Source organism: Lycorma delicatula, chromosome 1, assembly GCF_047948215.1.
Source record: "Lycorma delicatula isolate Av1 chromosome 1, ASM4794821v1, whole genome shotgun sequence".
Lineage (NCBI taxonomy): Eukaryota > Metazoa > Arthropoda > Insecta > Hemiptera > Fulgoridae > Lycorma > Lycorma delicatula.
The window spans coordinates 316,894,936-316,920,728 of record NC_134455.1 but is presented as its reverse complement, the minus strand read 5'-3'; the positions used below and the strand labels follow the sequence as shown (position 1 = coordinate 316,920,728).

At 32.1% G+C, this 25,793-nt stretch overlaps 1 long non-coding RNA gene across 1 annotated transcript in view; it reads right to left on the bottom strand.

Annotated features, from left to right (window-relative positions):
* Positions 1-25,793, bottom strand: part of LOC142318352 (uncharacterized) — a 261,964-nt gene that overhangs the window by 77,420 nt on the left and 158,751 nt on the right. Inside the window, exon 2 of the long non-coding RNA XR_012754878.1 lies at positions 143-292. This is a non-coding gene — a long non-coding RNA (uncharacterized LOC142318352). The remainder of the gene's footprint in view (positions 1-142; positions 293-25,793) is intronic.

Here is a 25,793-nt window from a genome sequence, read left to right as displayed (position 1 = left end):
ATCCAGCCGGCTTATAAAAGGACAATCCGCCGGATCGTGTTATGCTTCACTGTCAAATCCGATTCGGGGGAAAAAACTCTTATCAGTTGTATTAATAATTGTAATTACTTATTTTAAATTAAAAAATAATTGAAACCTTTACATTTTGATCCTTTTAAGTGAAGACAACTGGTTAAGCTCAATAAAAGAAATGAAGAAAACCAATTTGATTCCACGTCACATAACCTTGCTAATCAAATGTCAAATGACTTAAAGGATCTTCAAGTGGACTGAAAACTATATCTTCTCAATTCTGAAACAGAAAACAAAGGTATTATTTAGTTTTGAAACAAACATATATTTTCAAGAATAAATATTAAGTACACCAGTGACAATAGTTTATTTGTAAAAACAAATATTGAATAAATGTGAGTAAAAAAAGGTTTAAAATTTTAACAGTTAGCACTAATTAGTTCCATTATAGTCAAAAGTAGATGTAATCACTTTGATCCTTAAGTCCTGATATTTTATATTAAGAATGGGAAAAACTAATAAATCTGAATAGTAATATAAATTAATACAATAGATAGTAATACTGTAACTCGAAGTAAGCATGATTAAAATAGACGTAATAACACTAACGTACTTAATAACTTAAATATGCTGAAAGGTTATCTTCATTCAATTAACCTACACGCTTATTACTTATACGAAAAACAGAAGTGTAAGGTGAAGTTAAATTTTAATTAAAAAAATAAACAAAACAGTTTATACTGTGTAAACTTTTATATTAACTAAAGCACCAGATAATAATCTTTTAGGGTCCAGAACCATTACTCTTCAATCTCACCAAGATGTGTTTTATAGATTTCTTCAGTTTCTACTTAACATAATTAATACAAGTTACTTAAAGCACAATTTTTTACGTACTATACTATAAATTGCAATAATCACTGTTATTGTAAAATAACAAATAATTGTTGTAAATTATAGTTACTGTAAAATAGTAACTACAATAATTCAATTATCATATGCTATTACCTTCATCATTATTTCTCCTATAGGATGATCCGAAAGTACTTTACTCCCACTATTAGAAATTAAATATCAGTTGATTAGCTTATGATGTTCCCCCACAGCTTCCTACAAATCACCATCTACCAATCAATCAATAGTAATCACTAACGATCGACAAATCTGTGTAAACTTTATCTGTAACTCTTTTCCTCATTTAGTAATGGATTTATTCATGATTGGTTAAGATAGATTTTCGGAATTCTTTTATAAACCTAATTTAAACTAATTTTCGTTTAAAAGCAATCAAAGATTCTCAATATTAAAATATTTATTGAAATTGGATCGTACGATTCACAATAACATTTCTAATAATCATACGTAGAAAAACGAATGATTATAAATAAAATTTATAGGTTTTATTATAATTAATAATTTTGAAGATAATTTTATAAAACTAGAAGAAGGAAACTGAACTAAAATCCCCAAAATTATTTTTTTAAATATTTGAGTTCTGTTTTATTTACTAGGTCGAATCAGGTAAGCTCTTTGTTATGAGATAGTAATTAAATTAACTTTTATTTAAATTTTCCAATGTTATTTTGTATTCTCTGATGTTTAGAATAAACTGAAATTAACACGTGTATCTTAGGAATTCATGCAAATAATACGACTAATGTTCTTAATTTCCTTTTATCATAAAAATCGGAGAGGAAATGTACATAAAATGTCATATTCTTTTATCAAATCTATTAAATTAAAAATGTATTACTGTAAATTTCGGTAAACTTCGAGTTCCAAATTCCCGTTATCAGACATGTTTTTTAAAACATAATTTTTTCCCATTATAATAAAAATGCTGTTAAAATCGTAAATTTTGTTTTAAATTGTTAACAAAATGTTTGTGCATTGCTTTTTCTTTCTAAACTGAGAAAATATTTTTATGGATATTCAAACGGATTCTACTTAGTATAAGAGCATATACATTGTTTTTAACGACCGTAGTTGCAAAAATACTGCTTATAAACCAACTACATCGTGGTTGAAAAAAAATTAGATAGCTACTATATCGTTGCTAATATCTTTGAACTAGTTGTTTCACTGCATTTTTTATAAAATGTTTCCCACGGCCGATTAAGATTTAACAGATTTTAAAAAATTTATCACCATCTACGGGCTGACTTAATTGGTTTGCTTGGCATTTCTCCTCCCACCACCCCATTCGGTCGCCCTAAAGCATAAGATGACTGTGGCACAAATAATCTCTGTGCCACAAACAGCTACAGAGCCTCGAAACAGTTTAGCGACCAGTGTCCTAAATAACTCTTAGAGCTTACCTAACAGCGTGAGCGGACCTAACAGCGTACGTCTCCCAACCGATCACTTGTCATATATTTACCATATTAAAGTGCTTGGAGCCTTAATTGGGTGGTGGGGAGCCATATATCTCCAGATTAGCTTCCCTCAGCAATGCGGTAGGAGCCTTTTCCTTAAGTAAACTACTGATGTCGGTTGAACAAAGCAACCGCAACAAGGAACTCCCACACTGTCCGACAATGCGGCTCTCGCCACTTTTGAATGGCCAATTTTCCCCTTGACCTCTAAGTTCCAGGGTGCCTCGGTCTCTGCCCCCTCCCCCCCCCCCAGAACAGGGCAATTAAACATCAGGTGTTCATTTGACTGAACCTCCCCGCGGACGCACAGCTCATCAGCTGCCAGGCGGACCCGAAACAGACACTGGGTCAAATTAACATGGTTGGTGAGCACCTGAGCACCCGTTACCCTTAAAAACGAACTCGAGGCATACCATCCCTCCAGATCCCGTATAAACTTGTACAGGGATCTTCCCTTAGTTGTTGTGTCCCATTCCAGCTGCCATAATTTCATCGCGAAGCTCTTCATCCTCTTCCGCAGGCGGGAGATGGGTAACTGAACGAAATTTAGATTCAGTGCATTGCCATCACCGTTCCGTTCCGGTACTTGCCTGGCCCGAAACCCCATCCCAAATACCTCGGCCTCCCGGCCTCTTCGAATCTTCACATGACTGCTCGAACTTTTACCACAAAATCCATTCGGAGAACCTTTCCCAATACGGTGGTAGCCTCGTAGGAGGTCATGCAATTCATATATTTTAGTATGTAGACAGGGTGCGCCTACCCATTTTAGTAATATATGACAAGTGAGCGGTGGGACACGCAAGCGAATAGTGTAGGTAAGATCTACGAGCTAATTAGTATATTGGTCGCTAAACCGTGTTGTGGCACAGTAGCGGTTTGTGGCACGGACATTCGATCATATGCTTTAGGGCGACCGAATGTGGAGAATGTGGTGGTGGAGAAATGTCAGACAAACCAACAACCACCGCTATTCCTAGTTTCCAATCAGATTCCATCATACCTGCTCAAAAACTGCATGAACTATCCCCAAAACAAGTAGGGTTCAATACATCCCAACCCCGTAGGGGAAGACACCCGCCTAGTGACGTTCCGGTCGCCACATCAGCCCCACTCCCGTAGGGTTCAATACAGATAGGAACTGATTTTAGTTGAGCGGTCCTGATATGGGGGCTACTGGAACGTCCAAATGCTATTCCAGTTTATTCACCCGACTCGCCGCACGAGATGGAGCTGCTCCGTCGATGAAATAACCTCACCAACCTAACCCAGACCGGGGTTACCAGCTGCGCGGTTTGGTAATGTTTACTTATTTTGTAACTAAAGTTAGCCGACGGATGACGTAGCACGCGAAAATTAAATTGTATTTCTTTTTTGGTACTCTTTCTTTTATACAATATAAAACTTTAAATATAAATCATCGGCAAAAAAAGGCTTTGAAGGAAACTAAAAAATAGCATTAACCGAACGAATGAATGAGATAATGACATGACAAAGTTTCATTCAATCGTTTTGCTTTGTGTATGGCACCAAAGTTAAAGTGGTAGTTAATCAACAATTTGTACAGGTCACTATCGGCCAACACATATATTTCAGCTGTAGATGTATGCAAAGATATAAAATTCATAATGTAACATTTGAACTTTTAGTGTGTTGTTTAGTAACGTATACAAAAATGACAGCATATATTATTGAGTATTTTGTGTTGACATACAAACACCATATGTCTTTCTATAATCAATACCCAATTCTTAATAGTTACAAAAATATAAATTCTTATATTACTTTACTTTAAATAATTTATATTTCATAGTTCAGCTTATCAGTAGTTATTACAAGTCGTGCAAAATAGAATTTAATTTTTTGTTTTCATTTGTATAATATTTATACATTAAAATAAATATTTAATAGTTAAATAATCATAAAGCTATAAATAAATAAACACAATATTTTAATGAATATTGAACAATTTAATTTAATGAACAGTTTTGTTATGTAAACTTTTTTTTAACTTAGATATTATTATAAGATATTTTAAATCTATTTATCTAGGAAAATTTATCGAACCTGCTAAAATATTAAATTTATTTGGTTCTTCAGTTCTTAACTTTTAACAACCTGTAAAAAAATAAATTAATTTATCATTTTAAAAACCAAAAGTTGAAAATACCACCTATAAACTTGCTTTTACTTATGTGTATCTAGATTATGTTTTAAACGAAGTATTCAAAATTTAATGAGCTTTCACGTTTTTCCTTGAATTTTATTTTCAAAAATTTATCCTGAACAAGTAATTTACGAAAAAGTTGTTTTACCAATGTGGAGAATATCTGTGACTACAACCGGGCAACATGTAGAAGAGATATGCTGTTCTACATATCATTTAAGAAGCAATGCCCAATGCCCGAGCGGTGCTGTAGGTGCTGCCGCCAGTACGCGTACATGCGGCCTTTCATTTCCGTTTTCTTCAAAGACAATACAATACCGTAGTTATTAAAAATTATGATAAATGAAATCTATTAACTTACTAATAATATTTATTCAACGATTTTAACAAACGCAATATCAAATTTAGGAGAAAATACGGCTTTTAATAATATTTGATTTTAAAAAATAAGACTATTCAGAAGAAATAAAACGTAATAATGCCGAACTCCATGGCTGAGTAGGTAGCGTCTCGGCATTTCGTGCGGAGTCCCGAGCTTTAAACCCGGTTAGGCATGTCATATTTTCCTACGCTACTAATTTCCACCGGCTAATGACCTCAGCTGTCGATCCCAGCTCTTAAAAAATAAAAAATGTAATAACTGATGATGATAAATAATTGTAGATGATAAATATTTTTTTTAAATCGGGTTAGTTTACTGCCTTTTTCAAGATCCGGGCATATATTAGTCAGTCCGCCATGTAAATTAACATGCCAGTCTCTATTTTTATTGTTTTTTGAAAGAAGGATAATTTGGTCATGCACCACATAATTTCTGACCCAGAATACTTACTTATGTTAGTTAGGCTCTGTATAATAATCGACGATAGTGTGAGATGCATGAAAGAAAAAGATAGTAGGGAAATTTATGTTTCTGGCGGGAAAATAAGTGATAACCTATAAAAAATATTAATCGAGAATACCTAAAAAGATAATCGCTTACTCTTTGTATACCATTTACTAAAAAAATTTAACCATAATTTCCATTAATATTACCACGACTGCGCAAACAGCGCGTACGAACAGTTACAGTGTTAGGCGAATGTTATTTAGCAATGACTAGAATATCAATATAAGATAAATAATAAAATGATCTACATAATAAACCATTCATATTGAAATATGTTTAAAAACATTGTTTAATCATTGAATAATTTTGATTACTGTATGAACACAAGCTTTGTATAGTTACGATATGACAGAGACGAGCGAAAAGCCCCCGTGGGTAAAAAAGGTAAAGCGGGTAAAAATACCTGTGTTAGCATTTAATATGCTAACAACGTCAACTTCTGATTAATATAACAGCAATGTATTTTAATTGTTTGGTAGCAGATACCGCTAAAATTACAGCTTGAGATAACTCACTGTATGTAACTGTAGACCATTAGGGAAGTACCACAAACAAACAAAAAGTAGGAGAGATGATTGTAGACGAAATCGCTCTAAAAGTAGGAGAAATATTATACTCCCACCATTATTACAATGGCAGTAATGCCTTCTTGGCCAAATATCATCTCTTGACATTATTATTTATGTCTGCTCTGATAATCAATTGGTCAACATAAATTGGTAAGCCATATTTACAATTTACATTATTCAACAAGAAATTATTAACGTAAACGATCGTATCAAATACATTAGAATCTGAAGTAGCATAACAAATTTATTTATTACTTATAAGCAAATTGGTATACAAATAAAAATTAAATTATTACTATTAACAATAAAGAGTAAAACAAATTGGATGTCAAATTTTGTTTCAAAATTTAAAACGTTCTATCATACAATATACTGCATTTTTGTCACTTCATGTGTTGCGTGGAAAGAACTCTACTGCAATTTATTAGAATGTTCCTCCCGTCTTAATATTATATTGTCTTATAAATTTAACTTAATATGCAAATAAAAGCATTATACATATTTATTAGTTTACGTTCGTGCATATATATTTATAAAACTTGGAACTACTTTATCCATCGGTTTAAAATAACCAACATTTTTTAAATGTAAACACATTTATTTTATAAAATATTCAATAACTGCCGACGTTATTTATAGGGATAATTAAATATGTCTATAATATTGTTCTGACTTAATATTTAACAATACACATTAAGCAAATAAATTAGGATGAAATATATTGAATGGTAAATGATAATGATTAAATTTAAAAAGTGTTAGAATACAATAAATTAAAAACAAACTTAGAAATATCTTAATTCATTACTTAAACTCTGATTAGAATGTTAAAGGAAAGAAATAATTACAGCAATGTTACGGCGTTTTTATTTTCAAATACTTAGTACGCGGGAACTACTTGCCTTAAAAACGGGACTGATTAAATTCATCTCATTTGCCTTTAAGGTTTTTTTGCATAAAAAGAAAGGGTAAGCATCGTATCAACCAGCCGGCGCATGCTTACCAGAACAAATTTTTAATCACGATGAAGTTATAATAAAAGCGCATTCTCCCACTACAATATTACCAAACTGCATTCCTTCTACTTCCAAAACGTCAGCACCAACTGATGAATTTCCCAATATTTACGAAGGGTTAAAATTTACCTCCTTTATAAGTTAATTTTTAAGTAATTAATCGAATACACTTTTCTCATGAACTTATTTACTTTGTTTAAAAAAATATATATATATTAATTATTAATTAATGTATATATATATATATATATATATATATATATATGTGTGTGTGTGTGTGTGTCTGTGTGTGTGTGTGTGTGTGTGTGTGTGTGTGTGTGTGTGTGTGTGTGTGTGTGTGTGTGTGTGTGTGTGTGTGTGTGTGTGTGATCGCTCAGATGTTTTATAGTAAAAAACAGTACTTTTTTTTAATTTTAATATTTACCCGAACCCGTCATAAAGATAGATAACTGTTCTCATTGAGATAACTCCTTATATAGTGAAAAAATTGATAAGAAATAACTGCAAGCTCATATGTTATCAGAACACTTGAAAGTGAAGACTTTTTTTTTTATGGGTGAGATGCTCTTATAATTTTTTTTTTTTATTGTTTAAGTTTTGATTATCTTTTAAAAATGTTATATGGTATTATTTTAACTGTATTTTCAGAGATAATTTTTTTACAACTAAAAAAATAGAAATTGGTAAAATTTTCATAGTCTAAGCTGTTTAATATTTCTAACTCTTAAGACACCAAATAGTTCATTCTGCAGAAAAAAATATTTTTTAAGTTTTGGGTGAGGGATTTTTAAAGTTAAGAAATACAAAATATCAAGAGAAGGTAGGTTATTTTTTACTGGAGGAAAAGCAAAACTTTCCCTCTTATGTATATTATAACAATCGAAAAAATAAAATGGTAAGCTTTTTCATGAATTTTAATAGTAAATATATTAATATCTAATATTTTATAAGCCGAATAAACTAATAAAATTATTACCATAAACGAATGAAATTCGTTTATACTCCGTCTCACCACACACTTGTTAGTCATCTAGTCCCGTTGCAGGCATTTCACGGGATTTGTATTTTACTGGAGCAGAGAAACAAGTCTCCGCCAAAAAATTTTCTGCTAATTTTTCTAGCAATCGTTTTTCTCTTTTCTCTAGGGATTGCGGCACCCCACACGCAGCAGCTATACATTCTTCAAATATTTTAATATAAATGAGTTGTTTGACTTCGAAGATCGATCACCATCTTGCTTCATAATTTCATACACACTATTTATTATTTCCTGGGTCTGCCGTTTTAGTTTTTTTGTATTACGGTAGACTTAAATTGTATCGTTCACGCATAATTATAACACTAAAATTACACCGATTACAAAACGTGACTATCTTTTCTCAATCAAAACTCGAATAAAAAGAAACGGAATTTGCACAAATGCTCTTACAGGATCAACAAATATAGAAAATTAGTAATTGCATTACACTCAAGCATTCAATAACGTACGCTTACGGCTAATTATTTATTTTTACATTTGCCTAGTTGTATCTGAAACTATGATCACTTAGCAAACAATATAGTAACATTGTTTCTTGATATTATTCTGATTCATTTCCTAAATTAAAAAAACTTGGCTTGTCCGTCTTTATTTTTATGATCAATAAAGCCACGGTATACTATGTTTATATATGTCAATTACAACGTTAATTAATTTATCATTTAGCGTTTGTCTCCTAACCCACCAGGTTGGTCTAGTGATGAACGCGTCTTCCCAAATCAGCTGATTTCGAAGTCGAGAGTTCCAGTGTTCAAGTCCTATTAAAGACAGTTATTTGAATACTAGATCGTGGGATGATACCGGTGTTCTTTGGGTGGCTGGGTTTCAATTAACCACACTTCTCACGAATGGTCGAACTGAGAATGCACAAGACTACACTTCATTTACACTCATACATATCATCCTCATTCATCCTCTGAAGTATTATCTGAACGGTAATTACCGGAGGCTAAATAGGAAAAGAAAGAAAGCGTTCGTCTGCTGACGTAACTATAATAATTGTTGAGAATAGGCCTACATTTAAAAATATATAACATAAAATTTCGTTTTATGACTAAATATATAATCATTTATAAAGTATAAACAGCAGAATTAGAACATATTTAAAAGTTATCTAACCATCCAGCATCATGAAACAAGTTGTATTTACATGAAAGCAATTTGCTTCTGCGCATGAAAAGTAAACTGAGAATGTTTTCAGTTTGGTTAATAGGCACCGTATTAGCCGTCGTAGCTCAAGCTTCAAAATTCATCCCGGCACCTACAAGTTGGCAGCATTCATGATGACCAACATAGCGTTCTTGTTTCCTCTCCAGTAACAATAATAATTACGGGTTTGAGTAAGATGCATTTTTTTAGCTTTGCGATTAAAAATGTTCATCATTGTAAAGAAAGCAAATTTTTAGTTACGATTCAATAATTGCTGTCAAAGAGACTTATGTTGCATGAAAAACTATATTATGAAACTTTAATACCGTTAGCCGCGGTCTTCTACTAAAAAATAATGAAAATATTATTGTTGGTTAAGATGTGAATGATAGGAAGGAAATTTACGGGGAAGTAGGATCATAAAATATTATTAGTAAATTGCCACAAATTGCAACTGGAATTATCAGTAGGAAGCTGCCACACTATTCTCTTCAATGATCTGAATTCATAATGTTTTCAACACATTACTGCAAATATACTGTCTGCCAGATCAGAATAAATAACGAATGACAATGTGGCAGGAGATTTTATCACTACGACTGATCAAGATTTTGCATTTGCTTGATCCGCTTAAGACGTCAATCGTCTTCAGAATTGAAAAATCTATACCAAGTCTTGCTCATATGGAAATTTCTAATTGACAAGAGCTAAAAAAAAAAAAACTTCCATAGTTTTTTGTGTTTTTTTTCGTTTATTATTCACCTTTAACTCACTTAGGATATATAAAACTAAGGAAAGGTAAAAATGGAATATACGTTAATATCCTTCGTCGACTAATATATACGGTCAAGCCTCTTGAAAAACCTGAAAAAATCGCAAGTGAATAATTTTACATGAAAGTTCTACAGCATATCGACTCATCCAGGTGATAAATTCAGCCCATCCAGTACGATACCACTGATTTTTTTTCTGTTACTGTCTCTTGAGAAAAATGAATAAAGCGATACCAGGAACCGCTGACTCGACAAAGTAGCTGAAGGACATTTCTAATAATAGGTTTTGTGACACTTTCTAAAACCTTTGTGTACGTTGTTCAGAGGAAGTAGCTCCCAAAGGAAAAATGAATAGATACGAGAATAACACTTTTTGATATTTACAGTCTTTGTAAAATAATAATATTCGTTTATAATTTGCAAAAATAAGTTTTCCAATTTTAATATTATGTTTATCAACATTTTGTACAGATGAACACCGGGCTTCTCTATTATAAATATATATTATTAACTTATTAATATTAATAGCCATTAATACTTATTGATAACTTTTCCAGTTAATAAATTAATAAAATTCTACCATAATATGTAATCGAATCTGTTTTTTTGAATTTAGGTAACAGTAAAAAAAAACTAAGTAACAAAAAATTAAGCTTATAAAAAGCATAACATGTAATGTAGGCCTATATTTCCTAAGAAAAATAAATAGGTCAATCGAAACGACAAAATTTTGGCACCAACCCATAAAGACCTATGAATATGCGATTAGAATATAAAATTAGGTCTAGCGTCGTCCACAAACACGTCGATCCCATATGGGCTGCACAATAGATAAAATACATTCGACTATATTACTTGCATACAAATAAATTACTCGAATGTAAACTAAAAGCATAAATAAATACATCTAAAATTACAAAATAAATTTAACACACGTGCCCGTACGCGCCTAAATTTTCACAGTTCTATGTTCATGTAAGTAAATTATACTTTCTTAAATAAAAATTTAATCAAACTACTTAATAAATTGTTTTATTCCATAACGAAAAAAATATTGTTGTAAAACTTATTGTGGTTAAATTGTGAATAATTGCACAGAGTTACGATGCGAATACAGTCTTTAATGCTGTGAGAACATTACTCAACTCTTGCTCCCTAGTGAGCAAAAAGCGCTTCTCTCCCTCACTACAAAAAGGGAGCTTGTTTATTATTTATATATATATATATATAGCCTACGCATACCGGGTAGAAAGAAACCTTTGTTATTATTCCTGCGTTCTTTGTTGTTTTTATTAGACTGTAAAGTGCATTATTAGATTGATTTTCATTGCGTATTATGTAGTAATCTTGACATTTTTATCGATATAATTTACAGTATTCGTTTTTATATCGATTACAGTAGAATTTCATAGCAATGATTTTTTTATTCTTTTAAATATGAAGTGGACGTTTTTCACTTATATTAAAAATCAGCAATAAAAAAACGAATTATATTTAAAAATTGGGCTGTAAAATTTAGAATAAAATAGAATATTTAAGATTTTAAAATACGTATGATTCAATATAATAATAAGAAACGTTACAAGTTATTTGTACAAGAAGCAAATAGTTATAATAAAATCAAACATGAGGAATGGCAAGGTATAGTAGAGAAAAAAGAGATTAATGAACCCATAATTGAATTCAATTACAGTTTAATTAATACGAGAAAAATACAATAAAAGAACTAAAATAAAAATTCTAAAGTGGACCACTGAAATGTTGAACTTTTTATAAACACCTTTTCTATTGCTACTGAAGACTTGTGCCACTACCCTTCTGAAATTCAAACAGAAATTTTCGTTTAATTGTTTTCATTTTTGCTGCTGCCTGATGTGATACTTAGGTAATATTTAAAAAATAAATTGTTAAGAAAATTATCACGTAAAATGTAAGTGAAGACATAAACTTAAAGATAAAAGAAAGGCAGAGGGTGGATTGAACTTGGTCATGAAAGTGGCATTCTTAAGATTCAACGCTCAAAAAGTGGCACCTTATTGAAAAATATTGGCCACGGACGCTCTAGAGCTATGCTGCAAGAAGGAAAGTTTGGTAATCAGACGAAAAATGGTGTATGGGTTTTTTTGCATTTCTCGACGTTTACCTACATACATAAACGTACGAACGACATTTACATACGTACTCATACATATATTCATAAAAAACAAATGCTTATGAATATGAAATTTGGAGTGGATTGGTATTCGAAAATTATTTCTGTTATTATGAAATAACAAATTCATGGTTACTATTTTAACAAGGAAAAAATATATTGTTTGAAAAGTCCACGAAATAGATAGGAATAAAAACGGGCCAATGAAAATGACTGTTATCACCCTTTTTCAAAATCAGAAGGACTGAAAATAATAAGTGGCCTTAATTCGTTTGTCAAAATTCAAAATAACATGAACAGATTTCAACTAATCTGAATGTTGAGAAGATGGGGTAAGCAAGATAAAGTCCATTCGAAAATGAGATACGCATCGATCTTTTGTTTATGTATTTTTACCTCATATATGCCTAATTTAATATCGGCGGACGATAACGGTAGCAACGATGTGAGCGGGGCGCACAGTATACGGATGCGCTGATACAAGCATCACTACCACAGCGCAGATGACCGCGCAGTTTTCCCACCATAGCGGCGCTGCAGCCTCACCACTCTCAGGCTCCAATAAAAGAGCGTGCACGAGAGTGAATTTGCAATTAATTCATCGTCGACCACCATCTGGAGAAGACCAAGCAGAAGAAGAAGAAGATGGAAGAAGTTCCCTGGCCGGCTCAACGTGGGACCTCCCGGCGAATTCCAGAATCCCCGCCGGAGCAGCAGGCCTGGGCGGCCCGCCGAGGTAGTCGCTGGACGCGGACGCTACCTTTCCGCTCCAGCTCTAGCTTGCTGGGCTTCAATCGCCCTGGTCGGCGGACTCGGCATCAGTAGCTGGCACAGGGTGGAATCGTTCGGGGAGAACCGCCTCGGCCGCGCCAGCGAAGGACCACTGACGCCGACCCGACACTGGTGGGCCCCAACTGCCGCTGAGGGAAAGCCCTGTCGGACTTCAATGGACGTGCCGCAACTCCCCGACTTCGCCGGAGACCAGCTTCCAAACCTAACAGCTCTTCTCAGAGCTAACGCAAAAAACGGCCCTTTTCAGAGCCACCACGAAGTTATGGATTACGAACCGTCGAAGCCATTCGACGGCAACAGCCCTTCTCAGGGCTACCCTAAGCTTAGCAATTACAACTAGCTGTCGAAGCCATTCGACGACAGAGTCGGCCCCTTTTCAGGGCCACCATAAGGTTATTAAGTGCCACGTGCCGTCGAAGCCATTCGGCGACAGTATGTAACAATGATAGCAGATATAAATAAAATTGTCAGTACTTAATCAATGTAAACTTTAAGATTAAAAAAAAAAGTATTACAATAACTTCGTTAAAATGTGTTATACATTTACTTATATATATATACACACACACATAGTGTATTTCATTTTAATCGCCTTAGGCAGTTTCTCTTAAACTAAGGTTATTAAGTGCCACGTGCCGTCGAAGCCATTCGGCGACAATATCTAACAATGATAGCAGATATATTTAAAATTGTCTGTACTTAATCAATGTAAACTTTAAGATTAAAAAAAAGGATTATTAAAACTTCGTTAAAATGTGTTTTATATATATATATACACACACACACACACACACACACACACACACACACACACACACAAAGAGTGTTTCGTTTTAATCGCCTCAGGCAATTTTCTCTTAAAGTACGCACAATACAAAAAAATTACCTAAACAAAGGTTACTCAGATTGGAGGGGGACACTTCATGTTGACCTTGGATTGGACCTTGAATTTGATCTTATTTCAAGGTTAGCATGATTTTTTCCAAATGGAATGAACTATTTTTGACCCCACCAATGAGAAGAGAGAAATTTTACATTGGAACATGCGGTCACAATATGACCATGGACCGTTTTTCAGGATGTTTTATTTTAATTTTCTCAGGCGAATTCCTCGTAAACTACGCACAATACAAAAAAATTACCCTAACAACATTTACTCAGATTGGAGGGAGATACCTCGTGGTGACCTTGTATTTGACCTTAAACTTGACCTTGACCTTATTTCAAGTTTAATATGATTTCTTTTCAAATGGTATGACCTACTGTTGACCTCACCAATGAAAAGAGCAAAAACTTTTTACATTGAAACATGTGGCTATATGTATATTAAACATAAGACTTGTAATTTTTTTGATGGTCATATGGCCTAACCATTAGAGGTAGTGTTATATGGGTGATAGTCATTTTATGCTCCCTATAGTTTGCGAGATATAAATACAGCCTATATAGATATAAATAGAGCCTGGAGTATAAATACTCCGAGAATATTGTATGACTTTCAAAAACGTGTAACTCGTACAACACTATCTCCATATAATACTCTACGCGCGCGCGTGTGTGTGTGTGTGTGTGTGTGTGTGTGTGTGTGTGTGGGATAGACCGATGTTGCATAGTAGTAATAGTTGTATCTCATACACAACCACATTCAAGACTAAGACTCACGCTAGGCTAATCAGGAAGAGTAAAGAAGAAATGTCCCGTTCTCTTCACTAAGCCGAATTTAACATATTGTGTGGCCAATCACGACAAAAAAAAAACACTAAAATACTGTTGATATTCAGCCTTACATTTGGTAGCACCTCTCTGTTCAAAACAGGGACTAACTTTAAAGTGAATGTCATTACTCTCAAAGAAAAGAGCTGTGACAGATATGTCGTATAATAAATAATTACGTTGCATGCGTCAGGTCTTAATAAGAGCTAGGGTAACTACCCTACAACTACAACTACAACTAACAACTATAAGTTGGGGTAACAACTATGCTAAACAATCATCATGGTTAGATAAAGGGAAATAAAAAACAAAACTTACAAAAATATGAGTAAATAAAAATAACAATTAATTATAAAATGATAACAAGAGAAGGACACTTTCAAAAGAAAAGAAAAAAATTATATAATAACCATTCACTTAATTTTGACTAATTTAAACTCCATAATTAATATTTTTGATTCGAATTTTTGTGAGCGACGGATAAGGTATATTATAAGAAATCTAAAACTTCTAAAATTTGATATCAATGTGATAATCAAGGACAAAAATTCTGATATTCTTTTAAAGCATATGATTTTTCGTGAAGTTCCAAGAGAATTTTATAGGGAGATTTTAAGGGAAATCGATGAAGTTAGTGCTTTATAATTCGCAACGTCACAGTTTAAAAAGTAAATTATAAATACGAGTATATTAAGATAATAATTTTTATCAGATAATTTAAATCGTGACGTTCAATTTGTGGTCGTGCGTTATGCGATTCATGCTATTATTTCTGATAACATCTATGGTTTTTGAAACTTTTAAGTAATAGACAATATTACTGAAAATGTTTCACTGCAAAAAATATTTAAATATCAACTAATAAAAAAAAGTTTTTTTTGGCTTTTAATCAACAATCTATAATCTGTTTTTAATATGTGTGTAATAAAAATGTGAATTATTATATAATATTTTCATGTTCTGTGACATCTTAGTGAAAGGTTGGTGACTGGCGTTTCTTATTGTAGTTCCTTGAAGCTGTGATTGTTTTCTCATAATTTGGTAATTTCAAATGTATTTTTTTTTTAATCAACGGTTATAACGTTTTACATTTTCTTTAAAATTTTGTATCTTTTTCTCTCTGCTTTACAATAAATCTATTGAAAGTCGGTATCGTATCCTAAGAGCTTTAACTTTTGGTAATTATGATAATTTTCTAACTTTAAATGATATGTTCGGGGAAGACCGCGAATTTTTTTCTTTAATGGTGAGAGTATTCAACTCTCAGTAGATAATTTAGTTATAAATTTACAGTAGTGTTTTTTGATTGTGTGAAGAAGTTAGAATTAAAATCGTTGTAAAATTTAAATTGTAGAATTGCTTCTTATTACCCACATTGTTTTCATGTAAATTGCTTTCATAACAATTTTTTGGTAAAGCAAAAGGATCGATGTTTTCCCAAAAATTCAGTAAAGCTGAATTTAATTCAGTTGAAGCTTATGACTTAATCGGTTCGTTTTATCTGTAAGTGTTTCCAAATTAGTATTTTTTCAAGACATATTCAGAAATTCCCACACAATATGGGAAGTTGAACACTGCTAGATATAAGGGTGTATATTTTTCTCTTAAGTGAAATAAACGCTTTTATTCTCATACTTCTTTTACTGCCTTAAATGAAGTTTTAATGTTCTTGTAAACATGTAAAGCCATACTTGGGGAATCATTTATAAATTACATTGCAGTATCGTCTGTAAATATTACCTAATGTGGATAAGTCAGAAGGGTAAATAAGCAAGCAAAACAGGTACCAGCATACTTTCTTGTTAACCCACCGGGTTGGTCTAGTGGTGAACGCGTCTTTTCAAATCAGCTGATTTGGAAGTAGAGGGTTCCAGCGTTCAAGTCCTAGTAGTCAGTCATTTTTATACGGATTTTTATACTAGAATATGGATACCGGTGTCCTTTGGTGGTTGGGTTTCAATTAACCACACATCTCAGTAATAGTCGAACTGAGACAGTACAAGACTACATGCATACATATACAAAATACATCATCATATATATAATACATCATCAAACATATATAATTTACACTCATAATATTATCCTCATTCATCCTCTGAAGTAATATCTCAACGGTAATTCCCGGAGGCTAAACAGGAAAAAGAAAAGCAGGCTTTCTAGTGGCACACCAAAATGTAAAATATACAATTTTGTTTGCTATTCTTGGAGTTTTACCACGAAAACCTACTTAAGACAAGATTTAAAAATATCAAAAACCTGACAAGGTTGTTTCATTGTTTTGTAAAGAGAACCTTGATCCCTCACTTTGACGAATGCCTGATTTAACTTAGTTGAACAGAACTTCTCTGCCGTGGACTTGTTTTCTGTCAGAGACCAAATGGATAATTTAGTGATAAATTTAATTTTTCTAATAATAGCTGTAGTCTTCTAAGCAAGAATTTTTCGAATACTTTTAATGGCATAGGTAGCAAGCAAGTAGGTTGTATTTTCTTAACAGTCTGTACGAAGAGATTTTATTTAAAAGTTTTTAGGCACAGTAATAATCATAATTTAAAGCATTTTCCACTGATCAGTCAGTTACAAAAATAGTCTGGGCATCGTACATGGATTTTAAGGTTTCACACTGATGATGATGATGATGATATATATTAATCATACATACATATTAATCAGTCTATATAGAATTGTAATGCAAAATGCTTTGTTTTGACTACGACCCTACATCCAGTGAAATAAAATTATTTAGATAAAACAAAAAATATGGCTACGAGTAATTACAATTATTAGAAAATTAAACACTTAACTATGATGAGGCGCCGGACTTATATCTTTTGGATTTTCCTCACAAATAGGCTATTGTTATTTCATACTTTTTTCCCTTTTTAGCCTCTAGCAATCACCGTCAGGTATTACTTCAGAGGATGATATATATGATTTTAAGTGAAGTGTTGTAGTCTTGTACAGTTTCAGGTCGACCATTTCTGAGATGTGTGGTTAATTCAATCCCAACCACCAAAGAACATCGATATCCGCTATCAAGTATTCAAATCCGTATAAAAGAAACTTTTACGAGAATTTGAACGTTGGAACTCTTCACTTTGAAATCAGCTGATTTGCGAAGACGCGTTCACCACTAGACCAACTGGTGGGTTCTTATTTCATACTAAAATATTTTTATCGATCATTATGTAGTCATTTGTCACCAGTTTTCATTGTCACGACGACCATTCAATACGAAAAGTTTTCGTGCTGAGTAAGTAGTATAGTGCGTACAATGAAAATAAAAGTTGTGTTGGAGAAAATTAAGATTTCATTGCTACCGAACCTGAAAACATTCACTCCTATCTAACAGGACAAACAATAATCGTTGATAAATAACGTTTATTTATCCAAGTTAAATTTATCTCCGCTTTCATGTTTTATTAGTTATAATTCAATAAATAAAGATTGCAAAAACAAGAATTTTAATTTAGATATATTTTTAAACTAATACAATCGTAAGTAGTAGTTGAATGTACATTGTATCCGTAATGACACTAAATTAGATGTACATTTATTAATGTGCAATTCTTTTTTGTACAATATTTTATTTATTTATTTTTTTTTTAACGATTATTTCCATTGTAGATTGTACTATTATTATTAACACATAACTGAAATTTTCATTATACGTCCTGTTCATATGTAAGTTCAGCATCTTTTCTGTCCTCATCGGAACAGTCACTTTCACTACTACTAAAATTTATCATACATCGTCTAGATGTATGATAAATTTTACTGTCATTTCGTAAATTAGTGATTCCATGTTCTTATACTCAGTTTCAGGTTTTTTACGTGTTCGCAATATGGTTTCCTATCATCCTTATTCATTTCATTCATTTTTTCCTCAGCTATTTATTTTAACATCTAACAATAAAAATGTTGAGTTATTTCTACCAACATCTTTAAGAGTCCACCATACCACCTCGATCGGATTTAAATCGGGATAGGATGGAAGTTGCAGATCCTGATGATCGTGTTTTTTTAAATAGTTTATTAAGAAGGTACCAGCCAAATTGGTTTCTACCCAATTAATCATGCCACTTTTCTTATCATTTGAATTCGGAGGATTCTCTAGAAATGAAATGTGGTGTGGCGCATTACCGATAACAACCATTGACTGGAAGCGGGGAAGACCAGGAAATTATTTTTCAGATGTCCACTTCATGAAATTGTTGTTGTTGACGCTGTCATGATAGTCACCGCTTTTTGAACGTGTTTTCTAACTTAACATCGCGTTCGCAATGAACCCCAAATCTCCTTCAGCATGGATTATGATTAACCAATGACCTTTATTAATCGGCATATATACTCCTGCACCACTGTCATCCAACCACGATTTTGTCGTCAAATGGGACGTTCAAATATACGATCCGTCCAAATAAATAATCGAAGAATTTTCTTTTCTGCAATCGGTCAGTTTTGTTAACTATTCTACCGGATGACTTCTTTCTCAATCAAAATTATTTTATTATTGTTAGTTTTACACCACTTAAACCCTAACGCTATTTCAGGATAGCTACTAGCGTATTTCTAGAATTTTTAAATTGAATAGTCTTTTAAAGTTCTTCACGTTATTTATTTAATGTACGCAGTTCATTATGTTTTAGTGAAAATCATTAACTGTTCGTCTTACATCTCCATTAAAACTGTCTAATCCATTAACTGGTTTTGAACGTTGATTATACTTTGATATACTGAATGAGTACGACTACGATTTAGATTTAAGAAGATTTCTTTTCTTTTCGGAGTTTTTGAACTTGTGATCTGAAAATCCCACAAACTGCAGCTCCAGCGGTTCTTTCTTCATACTTTTGAATGGTATTAAATTTTTGTAATCTTCTAATTTTCCTAACTTTATAGCTTCTTTCTTCATAAAATCGTATACATTTTTAACTAATTCACGAGCCTGACTACGGAGCTCTTTATTCTCTTCATAAACAAGTGTACGATAAATATTATGTTACATTTTTTCAGGACTTCCACCCACCCACTACCCAAAATCTGCCCACCTACCACCAACTACTCACTATCCGCCCACTCTTCATTCAACCCCGCCAATCATCCACCCAATCAGACTATCCACCAAAATCAAAAAACTCAAAAACCAAAATCAAAATAAAGGTACTTCAACAAGTAATAACCTTAGGTCCTTAGGTAATTTTGTCTTCAGTCATTTGACTGGTTTAATGCAGCTCTCCAAGATTCCCTATCTAGTACCAATCGTTTCATTTCGGTATACTCCATATATCCTACATCCTAACAATTTTTTTTACATATTCCAGGGCCTATAAGTCTGTCTCTTCTTTTAACTATATTTTTCCAAATGCTTCTTTCTTCATCGATTTGCCGCATACCTCTTCATTTATCACTTTATCCATCCATCTGATTTTTAACATTCTCCTTTAGCACCGCATTTATATGGAAGTTTCACTTTCATATAAAGCTACGCTCCAAACATATACTTTCAAAAATGTTTTGAAAAGAAGAAACACATACTTTTAACTATATTTTTATTTTGAAATACTATAAAATACCTAAATACCAGAAAATGATATTTAAAACAGTAAATATCATAAAATTATTATAATTAGATATTTATTATTAATGTCGTAAAATGAAAATTATATAATTATATAATTTTGATAACCTTATTCATATAAAGTGGGTCATTCATTTTATGATTCACTTGATGGAGGGAGTGTAAGTTATCTGTTAATACAAGGATAAACATAAACTATTGTTTTTTGTACTGTATACAGTAAGAAATATAAGTACGCTAAATATCTTTAAAGAAATTATTGTCTGAAATTAAGCAAAATGATAATAAGTTTTAATTGAGGAAATAATTTTTGTTATTTATGAAAATAGTTGTACACGCTGTATTGCAGAATATTCGGTTTCTGAATGAGATTTCCTTATTATTAGATTTCGGCTCTAAATCCACAAAATAAAGCGGCAGCAGTTCCTTCGTCTGACGATTTAGAACGTTAGTGACATTTCTAACCTCGTGTCCTAATTTAGCAAACTCGTCAATGATTACAGTTTTGTCTACCGTGTGATGCATGCCCCGCATGACCACTCTGTATGCCCTCTCATGTTTAAGCTGGTATGTATAATGACTGACGCTGCTTTCAAGCATTTTCGACCTGATGACTTTATATGTCTCAATGTCTACCGGCAGAACTTTCACCGTGTGGCCTGATCTCATCGTCGTCAAAGTGTATTTCGTTAATAAGCGTGCTAAAAAATTCCTTATTGAGTTAATGCTTGTCACATAAATAGGCTCTGGTTTCAATGTTTCCTCATGAAAACCTCCATTTTCCACAATTTTTTCAAGAAGACAAAATTTGTTAGATGTAGTTACTGTAAAACTAGACCGGTCGGCCGATGGAACCCGAATAGGTTCTGTATAATGCATTCGTTGGCAATTTTTCGCCACCGGAATCTCATCAGCCTGCCAATTGATCCTTTCGGTTTGCACGCGAGGTACTGCGTGCAGGGAGAGTTCGCTTCACTAAGGTCTGTAATGTCACCTTCACTGTCCGTTCCTGACACGTCAACCATGTTGTCGACAATGCCACCTCTAATCGACTTACGCCGCGCCGGCTTTCTAGGATCCCTGTCTGAACATTCTAGTCTGCATATTCCATTACTTGATAGAATAAGGTTCACGTGAGGTAAAACGTTATTGCTTACATCTGATGAACCGCCGTTGCTATGGGTAACAGCTTGGAGCTGGTCCATAGCAACGCGCTAGTGAAATAAATAAAATTAGTTTAAATGAAACCTTAAGAAACTAAAAATAAACTAGAAAGAATACAAAACAAAACAAGAACACGGAAACCAAAAACGAAAACTTATTGAGTCAGAATAAAAACATGTCCGTACTGCTTGCTACACATCAGCTGACGTAACTTTAAAGTAATTTAAACAGTATTTCACCCGGAAGTCCCGGGTTCAAATCCCGGTCAGGCATGGCATTTTTCACACACGCTACAAATCATTAATCTCATCCTCTAAAATAATACTAAACTGCGGTAAAAAAAAAATAAAAAATAACCAGTATTAATAATTTAACACTTTCATTAAATTTCTATTATTGCAATTAACTACAGCATTCATGTACTACTTCATAGCAGCAGTTTGGAAAAAACTAATAACTACCATCACTACAAAGCTATCAAATTAGTTATCAGTTACAAAACACTAAGAAATAAAAGTCATTAAAACCGCTGATTCTTTTTTATGAACAGTTTTTTTGTACATTTTGAAGAGCATATTTTTTCAAAACAGATTGAAAATAACTAACTATTAACAAATATTTATTGATTGCACTGCAGTTTTATAAGTTGCACAAATAAATATACTAACTTTAATAAAATTTACATAAATAAAAAATATTATGAATTGATTTTATGTATTAAAGACCCGTGATATGATTTATGATGATAGATAGCTGATATCTTGCAAAAAATAATAAATTTGTATATATATAAATTTATTATTAGTTCCTCCCTCTATGAATCATGAGACCTTGCCATTGGTGACGGGGTTTGAGTGCTCAGTGATACAGAGTAACTGGACTGAAGGTGCAACCATATCGGAGAGGTATCTGTTGAGAGCCAGACTAAGGAATGATTCCTGAAAGAGGGCAGCAGCTCTTTCAGAAGTTGTTAAGGGCGTAAGTCAGGACGACTTAAACGGCCATATCAACATCACTCAGGCCCCTTGAGTACTGTACAGCTGAAAGCAATGGAAAACTACAGCTGCTTTTTTTCCAAGAAAATGTAGCTCTCTGCATTTTCATATAACAATGATAGAGGCGCCTTCCTTGGTAAAATATATCGGAGGTAAACTAGTCCCCCGTTCGGATCTCCAGGTGGAGACTACTAAGGAAGGGGTCACCAGAAAATTAAAAAATAACAGTCTACGAGTCGGAGCGTGGAATGTTAGAAGTAATGTTAGAAGTTTAAAAAATGTTGGTAGGTTAGAAAATTTAAAGAGAGAAATGGGTAGGATAAATGTAGATGTAGTAGGAATTAGTGAGGTTCGGTGGGAAGAGGAAAACGACTTTTGGTCAGGTGATTTCAAAATAATTAACTCAGCTTCAAATAATGGGCAAGCAGGAGTAGGTTTCGTAATGAACAAGAAGATAGGGAAGATAGTAAAGTACTTCAAAATGCATAGCGACAGAATCATTGTAATAAGGATAAAATCAAAACCTAAACCGACGATTGTTATCTTTTAGTTTGCCTTTGTATATTTATTATAATTCTTCAGCACGCTTACGAATTGTTATAAAGCTTGCTGCCTTAAATGTAACCAACCAGTCAAACATTTTTTTGATTAAAACTGTTAAACATTTTTTTTTAATATATGTACGGAAATTTATGGAACTTCCAACTTCAATTAGGCAACATCACAAATTATTTAAAGGTAAAACTGAAATTAAATTTACGAAGAATGTTGAATTTAATATTCATACTAGAATTCAAGTCGCAATCTCAATGGATTTTAAATAAAAACAGTAATTAAGGATTCGATCTTAATTTTAATTTTTTAGGGGTGCGATTTATAAGGAAATCCTTAATTGTTTTTAAACCTTAGAATAAACGAATATTCTTGATAGATTACATCTCCTAAGAGGTAAGAAAGATAAAATTCCTTTTGTATTAGTAGTAGTAGTAGTAGTAGTGAAAACACAATATTTTAACGGAAAACTCAGCTGTTTTTCAAGTTTCTCCGTGGTGTTCGTATCGTTGAACAAGAACGTGTTTATTTCATGTAAAATATCTACTTTATTCAAACATAAAAGCTACTATTTGGCTTTTAAATTTAAAAACTGAATTTCTCAAAGTCTGCCCGCACGAATTTGGTGAGATTCTAATAAACCAGTATTTAAATTTACGAAAAATACTTGATTTTTTCACACATATTTATTGTATGTAAGTAATTTTAACAAAATGATTGAAAAATAATTTTTTCTACGATTCTTAAAATTTTCCAATTATATTCTTAAAAATCTGCTCGTATGATTTTACATAAATTTAACTTTTAGATTGTTACTTACAAAATACTTATCGTAGAACTCCCCTTACTCATTGTTAGTTGAAGTAGGTAGTACGAATAAAGCATCGTTCCTAAACAGAATATAGTATTAAAGTTTTGTTTTATAATATACCACACATTCTCTCCTACGATTACGAGATTTGTATAATACTTAATATACAATAGTTAACAATTACAAATACTTTTTCTGAGAATAATGATGTTTTTTACAAGCAATTCTTGTAATAAACAAGGTTAAAGTATCACTTGCACGATTTAATATCTCATGAATTTTATTTTATGGAATGTTGTACAGGTTTATATTCGACTCAATGAAGAAGTCAATGAGAACCACTTCATTCCTTACTTTTCCTAGTAACCACAGCAGTAGAAGTTTGGTATTGTCTTAATATGGCTATGTCGTTTTCGAGAAAGACTTGCCACTTTTCACTGTTACCTACGATCATTACGCTTACGGCAGCTGACACAAATTTTTAGAACTACATATTTTTGCAAATCAACTTCAAAAAAGTTGTTTTTTTAATTAGATCTATAATTTTTTTTAAGTATATTTTTATTGTATAAGCCTCTTTACTAAATACCCCAATTTTGATGATTTTTTTTAAGTTAATTTAAATAGTTTAGGTTTTATTTTGTTTGCAACAAAATCAAACTGTACTGTTGAATTGTTTTGAAGTGTCTTGATAACAACACGCTAATTTTGTCACAATTATTAAATATTTATTATCCATCACATATTAACTCAATACAATACTTCGGAGTTCAGGAAAGATTTTTTTTATACTTCCGTTATAATTTTTTTTTTTATATATATATATATATATATATATATTACCAACCCATCTAAAAAATCTTACTACCAGTTTATTTGAAATAAGACAAAAGGATTTTCTTTTACAGAAAGAATATTACTCTGGCAATGAATTTTAAAATAATACTTTAAAAATAATAATAATTTTAAACTTTAAAATATGTGAATTTTTATGGACCTCTATTTAACGTGTATATAGTATTGGCTCAAATAATTTTCGTAAACGTCTACAAAGTTGTTAAATATTTTGTATCTTCAAATAGTTAATTTATTATTATTTTAAGTTATTATCATTACGGATTTAACCACTTTTAGTTTTCATTTTATAATTAAACTGTGTATTTTATGACGGTTTCTGATTCAAGGTTTTATCACGATTTTCCTCTTCTCATTCAGGAAAATGCTGAGGGAGTTCCTCAGCATTTGTTTGTCCGTTTTATAACTATTCGTTCTTGACGTAATCTAAGTGATGTATGCATATGCATCGATCAGAATAAAATATTCATATTTATTTACTTAATAAATATGCAGGTTTACAAGTGAAAGACATCTGTATAAAAATATTCTTAAGAAACTCAATAGGCAGAAAACCAACCTTTAGAAAAATAAATAAATAAAGCAAAGAAATGACGTAAAGAGATCATTATAGTGGACGAACTAAGGCTTATGGAAAAGAAGAAATTATCAATCGGTGCTGTTTGTTTATACCTACTGCATTTATTTACGTATATTCTTCTTCACTAATTGAACCGTTTCTGTGATTCAGTTTTTATTTTTTGAAAGATAGAAACATCATGTACTTTTAATGCTGAAGTTCCTCTTTTTTCAAAATAATTCAACTGAAAATGATTTTTATTGAAAGGTTATATGATCTACATTGACGATTTGGTGATCAATTTTATTTATTTTTCGTCCTTACCAATTAGCACAGAATTATTATACTGAAATTAATTGTTATACAAGATTATTATACCTAAAAAAAATCGATCTGATGTGTTTAAAGGAAGAAACAACAAATATTCCTGTATTATATAAAGAATGACATACATTCGGTAATAGTGTCTTTCTTTACATTGTTTTTCATTTTTTTTATTTCTTTCAAACAAATTTTTTGATATAGATGTCTCCTAGTAATAACATCCACACTTTAAATAAATAGAAAACTTTACACTTTTAATCTAAAAAACCTGTTTTTTTCTTAGAAAAAACAACACAATTCTAA